The sequence below is a fragment of the Furipterus horrens genome, unplaced genomic scaffold, assembly GCF_987537825.1.
Source record: "Furipterus horrens unplaced genomic scaffold, mFurHor1.1.pri manual_scaffold_10, whole genome shotgun sequence".
In the NCBI taxonomy this organism is placed as follows: Eukaryota; Metazoa; Chordata; class Mammalia; order Chiroptera; family Furipteridae; genus Furipterus; species Furipterus horrens.
The window spans coordinates 45750878-45759639 of NW_028327180.1; the positions used below are offsets into that span (position 1 = coordinate 45750878).

General features: G+C 42.6%; 1 pseudogene; it reads left to right on the plus strand.

Annotated features, from left to right (window-relative positions):
• The first annotated feature begins 6823 nt into the window (after nt 1-6823).
• Nucleotides 6824-8355, plus strand: LOC150000002 (olfactory receptor 7A10-like; annotated as a pseudogene).
• Nucleotides 8356-8762: the final 407 nt, after the last annotated feature.

The following is an 8762-nucleotide window of genomic DNA, read 5'->3' on the forward strand; positions in this document are numbered from 1 at the left end:
TTGCAAAACATTAGAGCCAGAAATGGCTATTCTTTGATCAAATTGGAAAAAGCACTTGCTCCTTCTGTTTAGTGCCTGGATTGTCCATTTCTTTGATTTGACATTTTCTTTACAATTTAATCACTTTTTTAAGCTTTCTGCTCTGTCTGATACATGGACAGTTTTTCATTTTTAAATTTTCCTACTCTCCCCAAGTTTCCCCAAAACTTGGATGAGATATTTGGAAATTTCCATTTCTTTTATAGGACAAATTGGATTTGTTAAAAATATTTTTCTCTTAAATGACATCTAACTTCCCAAGTAAATTTTCTGTAGTATTCCTGAAAGAATGGTCATGAGTTGTATTACTCACATGGAAAAAAAGCTACACTTGGCAACTAAGGGCACTTATACAATTTTATTACAGAAGAAAATTCAAAAACAAAGTTATCACTTAGGGTCTGTCATTGTTTTCTACATCATTATCACTACCTTAACTGCTCTTTCTGATAATATCAACTCTATCATGCTGTTGAGTTTTATAACTAGTCTCCTAGTGTCTTTTTTTCAGCCTGTGTCCTCTCTGCTTACTATAGGCACTGACAAAAACTGATTATCATACATATATTGCAAGTGGAGTCTACATTGAAAGGCAGATTTGAATAAAGAGATTGACCTAATGTGGTCTTAGTGTCAGAGATGACTTCACAAATGAGGAAGCAAAAAATTTTAACCACACATTTGATTACTATGAAAAAATTTTTTTTCCATACTGTACATGTATTCATTGAAGTAAGGAAGACCAGTGTCCATGTACAAGGGCCTTCCAGATTTTTAAAAAAGTTATAGTTGATATACAATATTCATTTCAGGTGTACAGTATGATTACACATTTATGTGACCTCCCCAGTCCCACTTCTAGGTACTTATCTGAAGAAATAAAAAAACCCATCTAATCTAAAAGATATATGCACCCCCTATGTTCATTGCAGCATTGTTTACAATAGCCAAGATATGGAGGCAACCTATGTGTCCATTGATAGATGAATGGATAAAAAGGTGGTGCATATATACGATGGACTACTACTCAGCCTTAAAAAGAATGAAATTTGTGACAACATGGATAAACCTAGAGGGTATTATTATGCTAAGTGAAATATGTGAGACAGAGAAAGACAAGGGCTGGTTTTTCTTCCATTGAGGGGAAGAATTGATTGATGTGTTTATGGTTTCTTTATTGAATTATCTTCCTGTTTCTGCTTGAAAACTTACAGTGCTGCATACAGATATGACTCCTATGCTCTAAATGAAACATCTCTTTTCTAAATTTTGTTATACCACAAAATGGACAGTGAGTAACAATATTGACATTATTCAATATCAATATATGTGTATATATATCTCCTCATGATCAAAGAATAACTAGAGAGTTTGAATTTCTGCCCACTCAAGTGATTTAGGTAACAATTTTTGTGAAAAGGGGCATGTCCTTTCAGCTTCTCCTGGGTATGTGGAATTGAACCTCAATGGAGTTATTTTTTAATACAATTACCTGAAATAAACTTCAATAACAGAGTAATCATGAATGCTATCTTCAAATATCTGTACTAATGCCTAGAATGGGAAAAAGTATATTATTGTATATTAAATAATCTCAGTTTTGTTTTCTTTTATTATTGTACCAGTTAGCTACTGATGTGTAACAAGCCATCCAAAAAGCACTTGTTTTAATATAATGCCTTTATATTCAAATGGGAGTGTATGGTGGGGAGTTGTTCTGATCTCTTTGGGCTCACATGAGTCTGTGTTCAAATGTGAGTCACTACATTATGTTTCTAAAGCTCTTTCATGATGTCTTGTGCATCTGTATTGCACTTATTTCTTCAACCAATATATGATGTTTACTCTATATATGTGTATGTTGATCTTACAGTTTATGTAAAAATAGTTTATCAAATATGAATTACCTTAATTTAATATCACAGTGCCTATATTTATATATGAAACATTGCTTTCTTCCAAGTTATAAGATATATTTCCCATTGCTATCAGGTGTGACTCAGCTATCTGTGCTCTTGATCTGACATGAGTTATACATCACTAAAATTTTTAATTCTAACTAATTTATTGTAGTATATAAACTACACATATTTTAAATGTAAAATTTGCTGAATTAAAGGATCCATACATAAATTAAGATGACAGAGTGTATGGGTCCATTTGTATATAACTTGAGATGATGCACAATAAGTTTTAACTGCATTTTGTTATTGTTAAAAATGTAATCCACCTGGCTTCACTTTTCTTTATTTTATATAATTTTATTTTTCATTGATTACAGAGATAGGGGAAGGAAGGGAGAAAGAGAGGGAGAGAATCATTGATGTGAGAGAGAAACATTGATCAGTTGCCTTTTGCATGTGTCCTGATCTGGGACTGAATTTCTAACCCAGGCATATGTCCTGACTGGGAATCAAACCCACGACTTATTGGTTTGTGGGGTGATGTCCAACCAACTGAGCCACACTGGCAAGGGCTTCATTTTTCTCATTTCTGAAGATAACATGAAATAATAAACCTTACTTCAACCAGATGTTGTAAGAACTAAATAAAATGTTAAATATACTTTGTTGAGTCCAAAGAAACCACTCAAGAGTGGTGAGTGTGTGTATGTGTGTGTACCTGTATACAGCTTTCTTTCTTTTTAAAAATTATTTGTTTAAACTGATTTTGCAATTACAGTTGTTCCAATTATCCCCCCGCCTTTGTCCCATTCCATTCAGCACTGACCCCTCCCTCAGGCCATCCTCACACCATTGTTCATGTCCATCCGTCATGAATATAAGTTCTTTGGCTACTCCATTTCCTATATTGTACTTTACATCCCATGGCTATTCTGTAACTATCTTTTGGTGCTTATTAATCCCCTGACATATTCACCCACTCCCCCACACCCACTCCCATCTGGCAACCATCAACATACTCTCCATATCCATGATTCTGCCTCTGTTCTTCTTGTTTGCTTAGTTTGTTGTTTAGATTCAGTTGTTTATAGATATGTATTTATTGCCATTTTATTGTTCATATTTTTGATATTCTTTTTCTTAAATAGATCTCTTTAACATTTCATATAATAATGGTTTGGTGATGATGAGCTCCTTTAGTTCTCTCTTGTCTAGGAAGCACTTTAATGTCCTTTGATTCTAAATGATACCTTTTCTGGGTAGAGTAATCTTGGCTATAGGTCCCTGCTTTTCGTGACTGAAATTTCTTGCCAATCCCTTCTAGCATGCAAAATATCTTTTGAGAAATCAGCTGATAGTCTTATGGGGGCGCACCTGTAGGTAACTAACTGCTTTTCTGTTGCTGCATTTAAGATTCTCTCTTTATATTTAACTGTTGGTATTTTAATTATGATCCTCTTTGGGTCTAGCTTGTTTAGGACTCTCTGTGCTTCCTGGACTTGTTTGTCTATTTCCTTCATCAAATTTGGGGAGTTTTCCTTCATTATTTTCTCACATAAGTTTTCAATTTCTTGCTCTTTATCCTCTTCTGGTACCTCTATGATTTGGATGTTGGCACGTTTAAAGTTGTCCCAGAGGTTCCTAAGCCTCTCCTCGTTTTGTTCAATTCTTGCTTCCTCATTCTGTACTAGTTGACTGTTTTTTGCTTCCTTATGTTCCAAATCGGGATTTGAACCTTGGTTTCCTTCCCTTCACCATTGGTTTAGTGTGGATTTACCTTCATTTCATTTAGCGTAGCCTTCACTTCTTCTGTTATGCGTTTGTCGTACTTAAGTGTAGGTGTAAAGTCTGTGAGCATCTTTATCACCAGTGTTTTGAACTCTGCATCTGTTAGATTGGTATCTCATCGTTTGGTAGGTTGGGTCTCTCCTTGTCGCTTAGTCCTCCCACTGGAATCTTGATCTGTTCCCCCTTTTGCAGCTTGATTTTCTGGAACTTCTGGTTGTCTCTAGTTTTGAGGTTGTTGTATTCCTTCTTAGTTGTGGAGGGAGATGCAGCGTGTCTGTCTAGGCCTCCATCTTAGCTGGAAGTCCATGATAAGAACTTTTAATCTCAACTCTCTAGCAGCTTTTAAATACCCAATACAGTATTATTAGCTATAGCCACCATGTTGTGCTTTACATCACGTCCATTGTTTTATTACTTTCATTTTTCTTACTGAAAAAATTGTGTAAGACACAAGAATTCTTCATGTGTCTTTAAGTGGAAAAAAACTCTAATGATAATGGCACCACGGATGTCCTAAATAAACCAGACCATACATAAAATATGGAAATTAATTTCATCATACTGAAATATAAATCGTAGCACTTACACTAGGTTATTAATGCATGCTTGTGTGAAAATTAGTCATATACTTTTCCTATATTTTGGTAGTCACCTCCCACTCCAAGATGAAGGGTCGCCCACGCATCAACACCAGTTGTGCCAGCAACCCAGTTAAGACCCAGCAATTCATCAACAAGATGGAAGATGCACTCGGCGAGGGAGTGGCGGCAGATGACATTATCGAATCCAATTGGCCACGTCTCCGCGACGCCATATACAACTCCGCCATTATTGCTTACGGTAAGAAAGAGCGGAAGAACGCTGACTGGTACGAGGCTCACTGGGAAGAAATGGAACCCGTGATCGAGGCTAAGAGGAAGGCCCTACTGGCTTACAAGGTCACGCCCACTCCCAGTACACTTCAAGCTCTACGGGCTGCCAGGAACAAAGTCCAGAAGACCGCCCGCCACTGTGCCAACACCTATTGGCTAAACCTGTGCAGAAGCATTCAGGAAGCCGCCGATATAGGCAACGCACGAGGAATGTATGAGGGTATCAAGAAGGCAACAGGCCCAATCCCCTCCAAGATCGCCCCCCTTAAGTCCAAGACAGGTGAGGTCATCACTGACCAGGAACAGCAAATGCGGCGGTGGACCGAGCACTACCTCGAGCTGTACGCAACGAAGAACACCGTAACAGACACTGCTCTTAACGCCATCCCAGACCTACCAGTCATGGAGGAGCTAGATACCCCACCTACTGCGGCAGAGCTCAGCAAAGCCATCGACCGCCTCGCTTGCGGGAAAGCACCAGGAAGCGACGGAATCCCTCCAGAAATCCTAAAGAGCGGGAAACCAGTCCTGCTACAGCCGCTCCACCATCTACTCTGTCTCTGCTGGAAGGAGGGTTACATCCCCCAGGATATGAGAGACGCCAACATTATCACCATGTACAAGAACAAAGGAGACCGCAGCGACTGCAACAACTACCGGGGCATCTCTCTCCTCAGCGTCGTCGGCAAAGTATTCGCCCGGGTCGCTCTTGCCCGCCTGCAGACCCTTGCTTCCCGCGTCTACCCAGAGTCCCAGTGTGGCTTCAGAGCTGGCCGATCAACAGTGGACATGATCTTCTCCCTACGCCAGCTGCAGGAGAAGTGTCACGAGCAGCATAAACCACTCTACCTCGCCTTTATTGACCTCACGAAGGCGTTTGATCTGGTCAGTCGAAGCGGACTCTTCAGCTTGCTACGGAAGATTGGCTGTCCACCACATCTGCTTGCTGTGGTCATGTCCTTTCACGACAACATGCACAGCACGGTGTCCTACAACGGCGCAACCTCTGAGGCCTTCCCAGTCAGCAGCGGAGTAAAGCAGGGCTGCGTCCTCGCGCCTACGCTGTTCGGAATCTTCTTCTCCATGCTCCTCCAATACGCCTTTAAGGACTGCAGCGAGGGTGTCTTCATTCACACCAGATCCGATGGCAAGCTCTACAACCTGGCCCGTCTACGAGCCAAGACCAAAGTCAAAGAGGTGCTCATCCGTGAGATGCTCTTCGCCGACGACGCAGCTTTGACATCACACTCCGAAGAGGGACTCCAGCAGCTAGTCACTTGCCTTTCCCACGCATGCAAGGAGTTCGGACTAGCCATCAGCCTGACGAAGACGAATGTTATGGCTCAAGGCACGGGGACTCCCCCATGCATCACCATCGACGGATACACCCTGGAGGTTGTCAACGACTTCACTTACCTCGGGTCCACCATCTCAAGCTCTCTGTCAGTCGACTTGGAGGTCAACCGGAGAATCGCCAGGGCAGCCACAGTTATGGCCAGACTGAATCGGCGAGCGTGGAATAATTCCAGCCTCACTGAGAAAACCAGACTGCGCATCTACCAAGCCTGTGTACTCAGCACTCTCCTCTATGGCAGCGAGACGTGGACCACCTACGCAAGGCACGAAAGGAAACTCAACAGCTTCCACATGAGGTGCCTGCGACGCGTCCTGCATGTCGCCTGGCAGGATAAGGTCCCCAACACCGAGGTGCTGAAGCGAGCCAATATGAGCAGTTTGCATGCAGTTCTTAGCGAGAGACGCCTCAGGTGGCTCGGCCATGTCAAAAGAATGGATGCAGGCCGTATCCCCAAAGACCTCCTCTACGGCGAGCTAGCAGAAGGCAAGAGGATGACAGGGCGCCCAAAACTGCGGTTCAAAGACATCTGCAAAAAGGACATGACACAATGCTCCATCAATCTCAACACATGGGAAGTTCAAGCAGACGACCGCCTAGCCTGGAGGCTCACGGTCAGGCAAGGTACGTCACGCGCGGAGGCTGCGCGCAACGAGGAGGCGGTCCAGAAAAGATCGAGGCCGAAGCAGCGTCAACAGCAGCAACAACGGCCATCTGCCTTCACCTGTACCAAGTGCGGCAGGGATTGTCACTCCCGAATCGGACTGCACAGCCATTCTCGGCGGTGCAGATAGACTCTCAAGAAGCTACGCCATCGTCTCTCGAGACGGACGGCTGCCGACGACGACGGTAGTCACCTCCACCTCATGGAAGCAGAGAACCTTACAAGAATGTCAGAATTTCTTCTCCTAGGGTTGTCAGAGGAACCAGACCTGCAGCCCTTCCTATTCAGGCTGTTCCTCTCCATGTATCTGATCACTGTGTTTGGAAACCTGCTCATTATCCTGACTGTCAGCTCAGACTCCCACCTCCACACACCCATGTATTTCTTCCTCTCCAACCTGTCTTTGGTAGACATCTGTTTCATCTCCACTGCCATCCTGAAGATGCTGGTGAAAATCCAGACACAGAGCAAAATTATCACTTATGCAGGCTGCATCAGCCAGATGTTTTTTTCCTTATTTTTTGCAGGATTAGACAACTTCCTCCTGACCGTGATAGCCTATGACTAATTTGTGGCCATCTGTCACCCCCTGCACTACATGTGTTGTGGCCACATAGGTGAGATTGAACACTCTAAAGCAGTGCATAAAGCAAGCAAAGAATTTTAATTGCCAGTGGTTGGGCAGAGACCCTGAGCAGGTCTCTAACAAAGCTCTGACCATGAATGGGTTTAGGGCAGGGCTTATATAGGGGGTTGTGCTTCTTTTTTTCTCCTTTGGTGGGCAGCCCTGGGAAGTGGGGGCTGGGCAGAACCACAGGGATGTCTTGGCAGTAACAGGAACACAAATTTGCAAGGCTATAAGGTTATCTTTAGCCTGCAGCTGCAGCCTCTTAAGTCAAGTTCTTTGTAAACCAATTATTTTTGCAAAAAGGCTAGACATTCTGTAAGACATAATTTTACAAGAGTTATAAACAAGTTACAAGCAAATGGAATGAGATAGGGGCTAAACTGGGGTCTTTTAGCTTGTAAGTCACCGAGTGACTGTAACATTCCTTTCTTTTAAGGCTTTTTAGCAGGCCTTTGCTACTTCTTACAGAGAACATCGGAAGCCCCTACATATTTACATATTTAGCAGACCTCTGCAACTTTTTACAGAGAATATCTGGTGCCCCTGCACCTGGTCATCATGACCCCCCAGCCTTGTAAACTGCTGGTTCTGGTGTCCTGGATCATGAGTATACTTCATTCCTTGCTGCAATGCTTAGTGGTGTTGCGACTATCTTCTGTCCGGACTTGGAAATCCATCACATTTTTTGTGAAATCAAACAGATGATCCAACTTGCCTGTTCTGACACCTTTCCTAATGATGTGGTGATGTGCTTTGGAATTGGGCTGCTGGGTGTTGGTCCCCTGGCTAGGGTTCTTTACTCTCACTCTAAGATAGTGTTCTCCATACGTAGAATCCCATCAGCTCAGGGGAAGTATAAAGCACTTTCCACCTGTGTGTCTCACCTCTCAGTTGTCTCCCTATTTTATGGTACGAGCCTAGGAGTGTATCTCAGCTCTGCCGGTACCCACAGCTCACAGCCAACTGCAACAGCCTCAGTGATGTACACTGTGGTCACTCCCATGCTGAACCCCTTCATCTACAGTTTCAGAAACAAAGACAAAAAGGGGGCTCTGAAAAGATTTGTGGAGATAGCAGCTATGAAAGGACCAATTTCCTGGGGCTGAAGAAGTGCCCATGATCACAGGGCTCAAAGCCTCAGAGTCAGATATTATGACTCTTTGATCAGGTTGCAGAAGTAGAATTTACTCTCTCTGTTTATTTCCTTGAGTTTCTGTTTCTATGATTTCAATTTCTTTATACAATGTAACTGAATCACTTTATTAACATTTCAACTTTGTGACATCTAGCAGCCTTTTCTTCGTCATTTTTCTCCTCTTCCAAATTGATTCCCAACCTTGGATGAAATATTTGGAAATTCCAATTTGTCTCATGAGACTACACTGATTTCTTTTTTTTTTTTTATTTTTTTTTTTATTTTGGTTTTTCAATTACAGTTATCCCCTTTTCCCCCAATTTCTCTCCCCCACCCAGCCCACCCCCTCTCCCGCAATCATATCCCTCCCCGTTGTCT